Source organism: Panthera uncia (genome assembly GCF_023721935.1).
Source record: "Panthera uncia isolate 11264 chromosome E2 unlocalized genomic scaffold, Puncia_PCG_1.0 HiC_scaffold_19, whole genome shotgun sequence".
In the NCBI taxonomy this organism is placed as follows: domain Eukaryota; kingdom Metazoa; phylum Chordata; class Mammalia; order Carnivora; family Felidae; genus Panthera; species Panthera uncia.
The window spans coordinates 14,932,171-14,948,363 of record NW_026057588.1 but is presented as its reverse complement, the minus strand read 5'-3'; the positions used below and the strand labels follow the sequence as shown (position 1 = coordinate 14,948,363).

At 38.9% G+C, this 16,193-nt stretch overlaps 1 protein-coding gene across 1 annotated transcript in view; it reads right to left on the bottom strand.

Moving 5' to 3' along the window:
- LOC125916003 (zinc finger protein 383-like) overlaps positions 1 to 14,755 on the bottom strand; it is a 100,602-nt gene extending 85,847 nt beyond the window's left edge. Inside the window, 2 exon segments of the mRNA XM_049622148.1 lie at positions 12,955 to 13,022; positions 13,843 to 14,755. The gene's annotated coding sequence lies outside the window, so the exon portion shown is untranslated.
- Positions 14,756 to 16,193: the final 1,438 nt, after the last annotated feature.

Genomic DNA, 16,193 nt, shown 5'->3' with positions numbered 1-16,193 from the left:
CCCCCACCATACACAAAGGCACTCCTCATTCTTCCCCTATAGCTCTTAAAAAAAAAATTAATTTTGCTTATGTGTTTTTATCATGCAAAACAGTCAAAGTGTCAACTTTCATAGCTTTTGGGTAAGAAAATTTTTCTGCCTTATGCATATTTATATAAACTTCTCTTTTTTAGGGGCACCTGGGTGGCTCAGCCAATTAAGCATCCGACTTGGGCCCAGGTCATGATCTCACAGTTCATGAGTTCAAGCCCTGCATTGGGCTCTGTGCTGACAGCTCAGAGCCTAGAGCCTGCTTCAGATTCTGTGTCTCCTTCTCTCTCTCTGCCCCCACTTGTGCTCTCTCTGTCTCTCAAAAAGAAAACATAAAAAAAAATTTTTTAACTCCTCTTTTTTAACGCTTTTTCAACACTTAGGTCTTTAATCAACTATTATTTTATTTTGGTATAATATTATTTAATAAAAGACTATAAGATTATAAATTTATGATATATCAGTTAAGAATCCTACTTAATTTCTCTCACAGAAGAGGCTGGCTACCCAAGTGTATCAAAGTCACATGTGAATAATATATCTGACTTAAAATTCACTATTATTTTCTACGCCACTAAGAAAGAAAAAAAAAACTGTATGATATATCCTGATTTCAGATACGTTGAAACAAGGAGGGGGGAAAGTGAGCCTTACAGCAGGTGACTACAGCATTGATTTAAATGCTATGCCATTATTATAGATGATACATGTTTGGATTTATTTGTGGTTCTATTTTGATTCAGTGATCTATCCTTATTCTTTGGCCAGCATCACACTCTCTATTTACTATAATTTAAAAAATAGGGGCGCCTGGGTGGCGCAGTCGGTTAAGCGTCCGACTTCAGCCAGGTCACGATCTCGCGGTCCGTGAGTTCGAGCCCCACGTCAGGCTCTGGGCTGATGGCTCAGAGCCTGGAGCCTGTTTCCGATTCTGTGTCTCCCTCTCTCTCTGCCCCTCCCCCGTTCATGCTCTGTCTCTCTCTGTCCCAAAAATAAAAAACGTTGAAAAAAAAAATTAAAAAAAAAATATGTCGTGTAATTTAAAAATATGTCTCAATAAAAGGCTGCTTCCATTACATACCTATTAGAATGGCCAAAATCCAGAACCCTGATAACACCAAATGCTGGTGAGGAGCTACAGGAACTCTCATTCATTGCTGGTGGGGACGTAAAATGGTACAGCCACTTTGTAAGACAGTTTGACAGTTTCTAACAAAACTAAACATCCTCTGATCATATGATCCAGCAATCATGCTTCATAATATTTACCCAAAGGAGCTGAAAACTTATGTCCACACAAAGACTTGCACACAGATATTTATAGCAGCTTGATTACTAATTCCCAAAACTTGGAACCTTTAGTAGGTGAATGGTTAAATAAACTGTGGCATATCCAGACAACAGAATATCATTCAGCTATAAAAGGAAGTGAGCTATAGAGCCATGAAAAGATATAAAGGCAGCTTAGATGCATATTACTAAGTAAAAGAAGCCAATATGAAAAATGGCTCAGACTGTATTGTGGTATTTTTTCTTTCCATTTCTTTAAGGAAAGAAAAAAGAACCCTCAAGGCAATCTTGCTATTCCTGTACTTCACAACATCCCTAATGACCTTCTAACATGAGACCACTTAATCAGACTACATGTTTTTGTGTTACCATATATGGGAGACAAAGAAGTAAAAATATATTTAAAAACTGCAGCACGTGGCATTTGGGGCTCAGTTCTTTGGATATGAACCCAACTGAGCAGTGCCTGCAGGAGTAAAGTCGCTTCCTGGAAAGAAAAGCCTCAGTGTCACGACTCTGTGCAAGAATCCTGCCACAGTATGACTCAAACTATATAACAATCTGGAAAAAACAAAACTATGGAGATAGCAAAAAGAACAGTGGTTTCCAGGGACTGGGGGAAGGATGAATAAGTAGAGTACAGAAGACTTGGAGGGCACTGAAACACTCTGTACGATACTATAATGATGGATACATGTCATTATGCATTTGTCCTAACCCACAGGATGTATGAGAATGAACCATAATCTGAACTATGAACTTTGGATGATCATGGGGTGTCAGTGTAGGTTCGTCAGTTGCTACTAAATGTACTTGGTGGGGGATGTTGATAATGAACGAGGAGGCTTTGGGCATATGTGGGAAAACTCTGTACCTTCCTCTTGATTTTATTATAAGCCTAAAACTGCTCTAAAAAAATAAAGTCTTTAAAAAACAAAAAACAAAAAACCTTGGACACCCTGAAGCCAGACTGTCTAGATTAAAAATAAATGGGGGCATATGGGTGCCTCAGTCAGTTAAGCATCCTACTCTTGATTTCAGCTCAGGTCATGATCTCACAATTGGTGAGACTGAGCCCCATGTTGAGCTCTGCACTGATAGCATGCAGCCTGTTTGTGATTTTCTCTCTCCCTCTATCTCTGCCTGCCCCCAGCTCATGCTCTCTCTCTCAAAATACATAAACTTTAAAAAAAAAAATCCATAAAAGGGGCGCCTTGGTGGCTCAGTTGGTTAAGCATCTGACTTCAGCTAAGGTCATGATCTCGCAGTCTGTGAGTTCGAGCCCTGCGTCAGGCTTTGTGCTGACAGCTCAGAGCCTGGAGCCTGCTTCAGATTCCGTGTCTCCCTCTCTCTCTGACCCTCCCCCATTCATGCTGTGTCTCTCTCTGTCTCAAAAATAAATGAACGTTAAAAAAAATCCATAAAAGATTCTATGTGACCCCTGGGTGTCTCAACCGGTTAAGCATCCAACTGGCTCAGGTCATAATCTCATGGTTGATGGGTTTGACTCCTGCGCTGGGCTCTGTGCTGACAGCTCAGAGCCTGGAGCCTACTTCAAATACTGTGTCTCCCTCTCTCCTGCTTGTGTTCTCTCTTTCTCAAAAATAAATAAACTTATAAAAAAAAAGATTCTCTCTCTGCCCCTCTTCCCCACCTGCACACGTTCTCTAAAAAAATTAAAAAATAAATATAAATAGGGGCGCCTGGGTGGCTCAGTTGGTTGAGCATCCGACTTTGGCTCAGGTCATGATCTTATGGTTCGTGAGTTCAAGCCCCACATCGGGCTCTGTGCTGATGGCTCAGAGCCTGGAGCCTGTTTGGGATTCTGTGTCTCCCTCTCTCTGCCACTCCCCTGCTCCTGCTCTCTCTCTGTCTCTCAAAAATAAATAAATGTTAAAACATTAAAAAATAATAATAAATAAATATAAATAAAAATTAAAAATAACCCCTCATTACTCATCTCTTCCAAAAGTTTCGTGATATTCTGACTTACTTTCCCATATGAGCATAAATCATTTTAACGTTTATTTATTTTGGGGACAGAGAGAGACAGAGCATGAACGGGGGAGGGGCAGAGAGAGAGGGAGACACAGAATCAGAAACAGGCTCCAGGCTCTGAGCCATCAGCCCAGAGCCCGACGCGGGGCTTGAACCCACGGACCGCGAGATCGTGACCTGAGCTGAAGTCAGACGCTTAACCGACTGAGCCACCCAGGCGCTCCGAGCATAAATCATTTTAAAAAAAAAGGTACTGGTATTTTTCTTGGGGCTGCATAAAATGAATACGTTAACTTTAAGGAGTTTTGACACCTTTATGATTTTGAGTCTTGCTTTCCTAGAACACGGAATACTTTTCAATTTATTCAAGTCAATGTTTGTGTTCTTCAGGAACAATGAAGTTTTCTCCATATGTATCATGCTCACTTCTTTTTCAGATATTCCTGGGTATTTTATACTATTTTTGTGGCTGCTATTAATTATATGTGTACATTGTAAGTATAGTAATTAATGCACATGTAATATAATAATTATAAGTATATAAATTAACGAACACAATATCTAAAATTACATATTTATATTATAATGTTTATTTATTTTTGAGAGAGCGAGCGAGCGGCAGAGGGGCAGAGAGAGAGGGAGACATAGAATCTGAAGCAGGCTCCAGGCTCCAAGCCATCAGCACAGAGCCCGACATGGGGCTCAAACTCACAAACTGAGATCATGACCTGAGCCAAAGTTGGATGCTCAACTGACTGAGCCACCCAGGTGCCCCTATATTTATTATGTTATATATAAATATGTTATACATATACATTATTATTTACCTATTGTTATACTTTTTCCAATGTATCTTCCATCTGTTTTTAAGTATACAAAGTTCTATTCATTTCTGGATATTGACTGTGTACCTTTTTGAATTCTCTTATTGTTTGTACTAGTTTTCAGTCTGTAATAGGATGTTAAACTATGCCTCTCTCATTCCCAGTTTAGGAGAAGCCCTGGAGAAGAAGAACAACAGGGACCATGAAACTCTCCATTCCACAGTGAGAACCCTGGCCATCTTATGTGTCCTGCAAAAGGAGCTGGCTGCAAACTGATTGTGTGCCTTTGGTTCAATTCAACATCTATTCTAAAGGTATTCTGGAGATTGGAGCATGTATGAGAGAAGCTGTCTTTGAGAGAAAGATCTATTTCTGGAAAGCACTGCTGTGCTCTGTTATTTCTCCTACCTCACAAGGACAGAAAAGTAGGACCCAAGTGCCACCAGGGTTCCAAGTAGAATGTGACAGGAGTTCTTGGGAAAACTTTCCTTATGTTCCAGAGTTTAGAAAGCACAAAGACTGTGGGGCCTGATACCCTCTTGGGACTAGATATGGGCCCCACAGTAGGAGTGGGCAAAGGTCTAGGTTTATTCTAAACCTACCAAAAGGATTTCCAGCTCTAGAGAAGAGCTCCATGGAGGACTGATGCCCAAAGCCTGAATGTAGGAACTGTAAGCAGCTACCTGGAGTAGAGCCATTGCCCTCTCCTTAGAAGTAGGCAGATATGGGGTGCCTGGGTGGCTCAATTGTTTGAGCGTCTGACTTCGGCTCAAGTCAAGATCTCGTGGTTTGAGAGATCTTCAAGCCCTGCATCAGGCTCACTGCTATCACCCTGTCAGGGCAGAGCCCACTTTGGATCCTCTGTCCCCCTCTCTCTCTGCCCCTCCCCTGCTTGTGTTCTCTCTCTTAAATAAATAAAACATTAAAAAAAAAAAAAAAAGGAGTAGGCAGATCTGAACATGGCCCAAAGCAACAGAGAATAAGCATCCATACAATTAAGATTTTTCTTTTCCTCTCTTTTTTGCTGCTTCCTACTTCAAGGAGTTGTCTAGTGTGACAGAGAAAAAAGAGAAGCAATCATCAAGCTTTTTCACTGGAAGCTTCCAGTTCAAGGAGCCACGAGGTTAAAGTTTTATCTTTATTTTTTTTTGAGAGAGAGAGCGAGAGCACATGTGCTAGCAGGGGAGGGGAAGAAAGAGAGGGAGAGAGAGAGAATCTTAAGCAGGCTCCACGCAGAGCCTCATGAGGAGCCCCAAGAGGTAGGGCTCAATCTCATGAACCATGAGATCTTGACCTGAGCCAAAATCAAGAGTCAGACGCTTAACCAAGCTACTCAGGCACCCCAGGAGGTTAAATTTTTTAAAAAGTTCACAGCATTGATTAGTACAGTGAAATGAACATTCTAATTACTAAAATGAGACCCATTTTTGGACTGAAAGAAACCAGAGGACTGTTTATTATCCAACCATAAATGAAACACTTATCCATAGGCAGAAAATGAACTGGCCTAGAGAAGCGTGATACTAGAAGTTATAGGAAAAAAATAAAGCAATTGTGTTTTAGTTATTGCCTATGGAGTACTAGTTTTCTAATGGATTTAGAAAAAAAAAAACAAAAAAGGTTAAATAATAACTGCTGAAATTGCTTTCTCCCTGATTTTATTGTGAATATTTCTGGTATTTCACCATTAGGCCTTGTTAGTTTTGCTTTTTTTTTTTTCTTTTAACTTTAATTTTTAATTTAGTCCAAGTTAGCATATAGCACAATAATGATTTCTAGAGGGTTTTTTTTTTTAACTTTTTAATACAGAAGTTTCCAAACATACACAAAAGTAGAGTTTACATAGTATGAAAACCTTCCATATACCCATTAGCTTCAATAATTATCAAGTCATAGCCAATCCAGACTCTCCTCCACTAATTTTAGGTTAGCTGTGATTTTTGTTTTAACAGTTTTATTGAGATAATCTTCAACATACTGTATTAAGTCAATCATTTAAAAAATTTAAATTCTATGTCTTTTAGTTTATCACCACAATCTAATTTTAGAACATCTTCATTTCCCCTAAAAGAAACCCCATTTACAGTCTCCATTTTCCCCTCCTTCATCAGCCCTGAGCAAACACCAATCTACTTTCTGCCTCAATGGACTTGCCTATTCTAGACATTTCATATAAATGGAACCATATGATATGTGGCCTCTTATGACTCGATTCTTTCATTTAGCATGTTTTTATATCCATGTTATAGCATGTTATCAGAACTTCATGACTTTTTATTGCTGAATAATATTCCATTGTATGGATATATCACATTTTGTTTATGAATTCATCAATTGATGGGCATTTGGATTATTTCCACTTTTTGGCTATAGTGAGTAATGCTGCTATGAACATTCATGGACAAGTTTTTGTGTGAATAAATGTTTTCAGTTCTCTTGAGTATATACCTAGAAATGGGACTGCTAAATCATATGGCAACTGTTTAACTTTTTGAAGAACTGCCAAACTGTTTTCTAAAGAAGTTGAACCATGTTGCATTCCACCAGCAGTTTCTCAAAATCTTCATCTTGTTATTATCTCTTTTTCATCATAGGCATCCTTGTAGCTATGAAGTGGCATCTCACTGTGGTTTTAATTTACATTTTCCTTATGACTAAAGATGCTGAGTGAAGTTAGCTTTTAAGAACCCAGTTCTTGAAACTGAGAACAAACTGAGGGTTGATGGGGGCTGGGAGGGAGGGAAGGGTGGGTGACGGGTATTGAGGAGGGCACCTTTTGGGATGAGCACCGGGTGTTGTATGGAAACCAATTTGACAATAAATTTCATATATTGAAAAAAAAAAGAACCCAGGTTTTTTTTTTTTTTTTTTAACGTTTATTTATTTTTGAGACAGAGAGAGACAGAGCGTGAACAGGGGAGGGGCAGAGAGAGAGGAGACACAGAATCTGAAACAGGCTCCAGGCTCTGAGCTGTCAGCACAGAGCCCGACGCGGGGCTCGAACTCACGGACCGTGAGATCATGACCTGAGCCGAAGTCGGACGCTTAACCGACTGAGCCACCCAGGCGCCCCAGAACCCAGTTCTTTAGAATGCTTTCCTAATGTAATTTCCACGACAGTCCATTACTTTCCCCAAGGCATTCCCATTCATGTTGGAAGAGGCAATAACTCTATTTCCTATTAAGGACAAGGAAATTGAGGGTGGTATGAATATTCTGAATGGCTGATGGGACAGGGGAACCAGCACATCTTTGCATGGTTTTGGCTGGGAGAAGGGATGATGGAAGTAATTAAGACAGAAAGGGCATAGGCCCAATAAAACTGGGGAGACTGACACTAATCTTGATTCTCTTTAGTAAACTCTAGGCATTCAGTTCATTTTTTCACCTGTACAACCCATATTACTTTAATCCAGAGTAAACCTGCTCAAAACACTGAGGCTAATCTTGAAAAAATACTATCTGTATTCTAAATCTCCTACTCTTGTGGCTGCTAATTTTTAGGTAAATAGAGTCATAAGGAAAGTTAATAGTCTTATGAAGTCACAGAGTCACCATTGGAGTTTTCAATCACTGTGTAATGAAGCTAATATTTAACAGGGGCACATACCTGTTGTGCCCATAGCTCCTTTCCTGAGGAAGAAGGTGCCCACCCGAATATAAAATTTAAGTCTTGTTTGATCATTTTAAAAAAGCAAATTTTGGGGCACCTGGGTGGCTCAGTCGGTTAAGCGTCCGACTTCGGTTCAGGTCATGATCTCGCAGTTTGTGAGTTCGAGCCCCGTGTCAGGCTCTGTGCTGACAGCTCAGAGCCTGGAGCCTGCTTCAGATTCTGTGTCTCCCTCTCTCTCTGCCCCTCCCCCATCACACTGTCTCTCTGTCTCTCCTTCAAAAATAAGTAAACATTTAAAAAAATTTTTTAATAAAAATTCTATTCCATAATAGACGTTTCTTGGGGGAATATCTCAAATTTAATTACTTCCTCAATTAACTGCTAACCCCTTGCCCCCAATAATCTATCAAAGTATGAGAAAGTTTTGAAGGTTGAAAAAATGACTTACCACAAGAAAGCCAAAAAAAAAAAAAAAAAAAAATCAATGTGAACACTAACTAAACCTTAAAAAAACTTTTGAGCTCTGGCGCCACTTAAAGTAGCCCAACAATAGCAGCACTTTTGCTCAACATAAACTCTCAGGTATAAGAGAGTCTTTTGTATTTGGTCTTTTATTCAATTCCAAGTAGGAAAGGAGAGAAGTGAAGAAAAAAGAAAAGAGGGTTCCTGAATAGTAGCTGACTCCATGTCTTAGAACAGAAACAAAATTGGCATGTTCTGCTGCTGCTGCTGTTGCCAAAAGATGATACTCTCAAAGTATCAGGTGCTCTGCTGAAAGGATTCCCTTTAAGAGTCTCCTAAGGGGAGCCTGGCTGGCTCCATCAGTAGAGCATGCAACTCTTGATCTCAGGGTTGGGGGTTCAAACCCTACACTGCAGGTAGAGATTACTTAATAAATAAAAGTTAAAAAAAAAAAAAAGACTCCTAAAGGGGGCCCTCATTGGCCACACAGTGAAAATTTATACAATATACTATGAATACCTCTCCTGCCACTCCTCCTTGTATTATGATGGAGTCTACAAGAACCAACAGTTGATTAAAACATTGAAAAATGCTTTAAGTCCATAATAACATGTGAGAGAAAAATATAAAGTGCGCAAAAGAGAGTGAATAAAAAAATTTTTAACTAGCCATAATTAGTGATTATAGGTATGTGTATTCTTTCTCATCTTATTATTTATATTTCTGGTATAAGTGCTTGTTTCCACCTATATAATCTGAAAAGTATAGACTCAAGGAACTTTGAAAAAAAAAACAGCCTTAGAAATAGGAAAAACTGGGGTGCCTAGGTGATTCAGTCAGTTGAGTGACTGACTCATAATTCTGGCTCAGGTCATGATTTCATAGTTGTGAGATGGAGCCCCATATCGCACTCCACGCTGGGCATGGAGCCTGCTTAAGATTCTCTCTCTTTCTCCCTCTGCCCCTCCCACCTTCCAAAAAACGAAATAGGAAAAACTGTACTGAAACCAGGAAGGACCCATCACACCTGTGGCCTCACACAATAACCCTGGATAGAGGGTACTTCACAGTTAGTCGGCACAAGTGGGCACGCACAAATCCAAGTAGAAATAAGGTATGATAAAATAATAAGCTGAATGTCCCAAATGAGAGCTCACTGCAAACTCAATTCTTATTATCACCTATGAAATAAACATTTTATTCACAAAATTAAACCCCGAATAATTAAATAGTGATATTAATTAGGAAGATTTAGTTCTTTTTAAGAACACCTAGCCTAGCCCAGTACATCTTCATGACAGGACAATGAGCTGTGATGACATTGCAGACCATGCAAAACTTTAAACACACATCACATCCAATAGAAATCTGTATTAAAAGCAGAAATGTACATGTCTGATGAAGTATAAAAAGGGACTCAGCACGATGATCACTAGGCTCAGGTTCTAATCATCTTATATTGTGCAACTAAGTCCCAGGTATGAACGAAGAATTAAGTGAGAACTCAGCCTTTCTCCCATCTGACTTGGTAATCTGTGTCTTCTTTTTTTTTTCTTTACATTTTTCTAGAGGTTTATCAGTTTTATTAATTCCAAAAACAAAATTTTTGGCTTTATTAATTTTCTCTATTGTACATTCATTTTGTATTTCAATATACATAAATTTTTATTTGAGCTCTAATTCTTATTATTTCCCATTTTTTGCTTTCTTTGGGTTTTAGTATACTTTTTCTTAACATCTTGAGTTAGATCACTAATTTTTCAATGTTGTTTACTAGCAGATCTATATATTTTCCTTAGGTTCAGCTTTAGCAACACCACACATTGTGATATATTTTCATTGTCGTACAGTTAACAATATTTTTTAATTTCCATTGCAATTTCTTCTGTGGGTCACTTGTTATTTATAAATACATTGCTTAAATCCCAAATATTGCGGATATTTCTAGGCATCTTTTTGTTATTGACATCTAGCCGAATTCCACTATGATCAGAAAACATACAGTATGGGGGCACCTCGGTGGCTCAGTTGGTTAAGCATCTGACTCTTGGTTTAAGCTCAGGTCATGATTTCATGGTTTGTGGGACTGAGCCCCGTGTTGGGCTATAGGCTGACAGAACAGAGCCTGCTTGAGATTTTCTGTTTCCCTCTCTGTCTCTGCCCTTCCCCCATTCACTCTCTCTGTCTCAAAAAAAAAAGTAAATAAACTTTTTAAAAATTTTTAAAAAGAAAACATACAGTATTATTTCAGTCCTTTAAAATTTATTGAGATTCCCTTTATGGTCCAGCATATGATAAATGTCTCATGCATCTGAAAATAATGTATACTGCAGTTGTAAGGTACATTGTTCCACATATGTCAAGAAGGTCATTTGTCAATTATGCTGTTCCAATATTATACAACTTTACTGGTTTTATATTGATTGTTCTGTCAGTGAGAAGTGCTGTGAAAAGTGAGAAAAGTGCTAAATATCCCCTACTATGATTGTGATTTGTCCAACTACATCTTTTAGTTCTGTCAAATATATCTGAAACATTTTACAATGGTATGTACATTTAGGAGTGTAATATCTTACTGGTGGACTGACCTTTTTATTATAAACTATTTTTCTTTCTAACAAAGCTTCTGTTCTAAAGTCGGTTCTCATACAATGAAGTGAGAGTGTAAATTGATAAAAATCTTTTAGGAAAACTATCAGTGTATTTTAAAGCTGAATATATGCATAACCTACAACACAAATATTGCACTCTTATGGATATACCCAACAGAGTGCATTCATATGTGTACCAAAAGACATGTACAAGAATATTCAAAGTAGCCTTGTTCATAATAGGCCCAATCTGAAATCTTGAAAATAACTCAAATGCCAATCAATAATGGAATGGATAGGGGCGCCTGGGTGGCTCAGTGGGTTAAGCGTCCGACTTCGGCTCAGGTCATGATCTCGCGGTCCGTGACTTCAAGCCCCGCGTCGGGCTCTGGGCTGATGGCTCAGAGCCTGGAGCCTGTTTCAGATTCTGTGTCTCCCTCTCTCTCTGACCCTCCCCCGTTCATGCTCTGTCTCTCCCTGTCTCATAAATAAACATTAAAAAATAATAATAATAATGGAATGGATAAATTGTGTTCTATTCATACAATGTAATTTTAAACAGCAATAATAATGAATGACCCACAACTACATGAAGCAACATGGATGAATCTTGCATATTCATACTACATAATATTATTACATATTACATTCATATTACATGTGAAATAAAATGTTAAACAAAAAAAGCCAAGCACAAATTGTGTGGTACTATTTATATAAAATTCCAGAACAGGGAAAATTAATCTATGGCTGTAGAAGATAGAATAATGGTTATATTTGGGAGAGGTAAGTAGTGAATGGGTGGGACAAGAATCAGGCTTCTAGAATGCCAGTAACGTTCTATTTCCTAATCTGATTTGGGATCTGGTTAAATGAATATGCTTACTTAAAAAAATTCATCAAGTCATATATTCTTTGATTTCTCTACTTTTGTAATGTATTTTATACCTTAAAAACAATATGATATACCTTCGTATCTGCAGAGAAAAAAATTAAAATGCCAAGGTATTAGAGAGAAAACAGATGACTATGTTTATAAAGAAAACAGATGACTATGTTTATAAACTGCTGGTAGGAATTTAACTGGTACAACCATATTGAAAACCAGCTCAGTATTATCTAGTAAATTTGAAGATATACACATATCCTTTGGCTTAGCAATTCCATTTGTATGTTTATACCCTAGGAAAGCATGCATATGTGCACCAGAGTACTTATAAAAATATGTGTAGAGCAGCCCTTTCAAATCAACCCCAAACAGGAAACAACCAATATCTAAACATATAGCTGTGGTATAACAATAAGGGTAAGTCTAAGAAATACAATATTGTGAGGAAAAACAAGACTCAAAACAACACTACCCAGCAGAATTTAATTTCTATAAAGTTAAAAAGGAAAACCTAGACTATATTGCTTAAGGATGTGTAGATATGAGGTAAACTTTTTTTTGTTTTTAAACATCAACAAGAAAATACATTATCACCAAAGTCAGAGTTACTTAAAGAGGTGAAAAGAAGTTTATTCTTGGGGCAGGACTAATAGAGGCTACTGGAGGGCTGACACAGGTTCCTGTTATATTAGAGGTGCCCTTTATAATTACTTCTTAAAATGTCTATATTTTAAGCACTTTTGTGTATCTAATATTTAGGAATTTTTAACAAAGGAAAAATTAACTATATAACAGCTATAAATTTTTCCTGAAAACATAAGATATGAAATGATGAATGCTATGAGATTCCAATCTTGAAAATAATGTATACTGTATGTACATAAGGAAATGTATTAGGAGGAAATTGATAAAAATATTGACAGCGGTTATATCCGGGTAGTAGGAGCTTACTTTTACTCTCTGTAACTTTCCATTTTCCAAATTCTTTAATCATGGGGTGTGTGTGTGTGTGTGTGTGTGTGTGTGTGTGTGTTTAAAAGAAGCAAAAGCTTAATACATAGGAGAAATGAAGCTATTTTCTAAATTAATATGTGAACACTATGTAGACAGAAATGATGGAGAATACTGGGATTGTGTGCCCACCCTACAGCATCTCATCATTTTCTTTAATGAGAATTTGTAGGAACCAGGTCACTTGATGAGTCTATGTTAAACAAGGCCAACCAGAAGAAAAGCAAAAAGTAAACCTCATCGCACCTTTTATTTGGCTTGGTCAACAGCCATTCCTCCTTCTTCCTCTGGGGACCTATCTGAGAAGAGCAGAGCTGAGGAAGTAGAAAGGAATCATGAGATGCCAGGCCTTCCTTGTGGCCCAAACGACCAGAGCAGTAGTAGCTCTGGACTCACACCTACCACTCATGGAGAGAGATCAGAGTCTATGCTGTTGGGAGCATTCCAGTCTGAGCATGTCAGAAGGGGAGAAGCCTCTGCTGTCCAAGACCAAAATCTTGTCTTGACTTCACACAACCACTGGGACAACGCACACTGCCACCCTGGCAACAATGACAGGCACCCTCCAACTGCACACACGGTGCCACAAAAAATTACATGCTCATACTTACACATCCTCACATAGTCACAGATATGCAGTAGGCTTAGTTTTGTTAACGCTCATAAACCACAACCACACATACACATACACCCCTCAGCCAACAGTCATAGTCGCATAATCACAAGTTCTGTACACTCCCCACCTCCTACACACAATGTCACACAAAACGCACGCACATTATCACAGACCTGCCATGGGGACAGCCACACCGACACACAGAGCAGCACAGTCAGAACCACACATTTACAACTGACATCTCCAGTTACACCTGCAAACAGAGGTCCGCGCATGGTCAGTCACAATGACACACCCACCACAGAGACAATCACACCCCTACACAGAACGCCGCACAGTCACATAAGGTCACAGTCGTACACATGGAATCCTGTTCCTCTTGCCCCTTCCCCCAGTCCCACCAAGTCACACCTGCCGAGACTACGGACCCGCCCAGACCGCACCTTCAGGTTGCCCCGGTCAACCTACGGACGCACCTGCGCAGCCTGGTGGAGCCCCCCAAAACTTAGGCCGCTCACCTTGCAGTTACCCTTCCCGGGAGGCCGACGGTCGGGCAAGCGAGTGAAGGAACGGCCGTGCTCCTGCGAGGCCTCTGGGAAATGTAGTCCGGAAGGAGTCGGCTCAGACAAGATGGCGCCTGGTGTTTCGATTTCCTGAAGGCGCAAAAACCTGGGTGAAGCCAATATCCTTGCTCCCCTCTCCATATCGCATCAAGGGGCCGTCCAGATCCACGCTCAGTCTCCAGGTTAGGCTCCCACAGGACACAGCCCACATATCCTGGAGATAAGCTTCCTCCATGGAGCTTGCCAGTCCCTGGGAGCCACATATTTCCTAAAAATAGAAAAAGGTTGCTGGGTTCCCACGGAAGTTGATTAGAGCCGAAAGAACTTCTGGGAAATGTAGTCTAGAGGTGGAAAGGGTGAGACTGCCTCCCATGTAGAGTGTCTTATATGACTGAACTTCACCACAGTGAAGAGAGGAGCCTCACCCAAGACTTTTTTGGGACTTGTATATGTTAACCTTAAAAACAAAACTGTCAGGGGTGCCTGCGTGGCTCAGTGGGTTAAGCCTCCAACTCTGGATTTCAGCTCAGGTCATGATCTCTTGTTGGGGAGGTAGAGCCCAAGTGGGGGTCCAGGCTGATAGCAGGGAGCCAGCTTGGGATTCTCTCTTTCCCTCTCTCTCTGTCCCTCTGCCACCTACTTATTCCTAATAGAAAAAAGAAAAAAAAGAGGATGGCTATTAAAATGTAAAAATAGCTAAAAACAAACCAAATCAAAAAAAGACACTAAAGTTTTGGCTGAGCCTGATATGAGTGGAAGAGGATGAAGGAAATAAAGTAAAATAAGTAGGACTTGGTGGAACAGAGTTTTCATGAGAATTCTGTAGGACCGGAGAGTATGGGTGCAGCTATTACAGAGATGAGCGTAGAAAAGAACTATGAGGAAGAAAGTAAAGTGTGAAATAAAATGGCTTGTTATGAAAATTGTATGCTTCAGATCATGACAAGCCTGAGATTCAAATCCTAGTCCTGAAAATTACCATCTATGACCTTGAACTAATGATTTGTGCTGTGTGCACAACATATTCTACATCATCAAAAATCTTGAACACAGTATTTTTTTTTCCCGAGTGTCATATGGATTAAGAAAACATGTGTAAAGCTTACACAAAATAAGTTCTTAAAGGCTATTACATTAAACACTCCCCAACTCATTATTTGAGGCCAGTATTAAATATAGAGTTACTGTATGACCCAGTAATTCCAGTCCTATACATAGATCCAAGAAAATTGGAAATGTACATTCATGCAAAAACCTATACACAATTGTTCATTGCAGCATTTTTCACAATAGCCAAAAGTGGAAACAACCCAAATGCCTGTAAACAGATGAATGGATAAAGAAAGTGTGTTATATCCTTACAACAGAGTATTATTTGGCAATAAAAAAAACATGCCACAACACAGATGGCCCTTGAAAAAATTATTCTAGGTGAAGAAGCCAGTCACAGAAGACCACATTTCATTTATAAAAAATGCCTAGAGTATGCAAATCTGTAGATACAAAGAGTAAATTCAAGTTACTTAGGGTTGGCAGGGTTAAGAGGAATTGGGAGTGGTTGCTGATAGGTGTAGGGTTTCTTTTTGGGGTGATAAAATGTTCTTGGATTAGATGATGAAGATAGTCATACAAACTCTATGGATGTGCTAAAAGTGACTAACTTGTACAACTTAAGAGTTAATTTTATGGTTTGTTAATTATATTTATTTATGTGCATACTTTTAAAAAGTTTGTTTTTAGTAATCTCTATATCCAATGTGGGGCTCAAACTCATGACCTTAAGATCAAGAGTTGTATGCTCTTTTGACTGAGCCAGCGAGGCTCCCCTATGTGCATTTTTTTTTAAATCAACTTTACTGAGTTACAATTTAGGTGCAATAACATGCACTCATTGTAAGTGAACAATTTGATGAGTTTGAACAAATGTAGACATCGTATATCTGAATTTGTGTAACCATTGACGGGTTTATGCACTTTTGAGTTGTTTCCATATTGGCTAATATAAATAAATCTGTTATGAAGTATTTGTGTACAAATCTTTTCGTAAACATATGTTTTCATTTATATTGGGAAATATGTAGGAGTGGAATTGGTGGATTATATGATTAGTGTATAATTTTAAAAGAAACTGCCAGGTTGTTTTACAAAGTTGTACCATTTTACATTCTCACCAGAAGTATATGAAAATTCCAGTTGTTTCACATCTCACATCCCTTCTATATTTGCTATTGTCAGTCTTTTTAATTGTAACCATTTGAGAGGGTTCAAATTGTGGCATCAAATTGTGGTTTGATTTGCATTTTCTG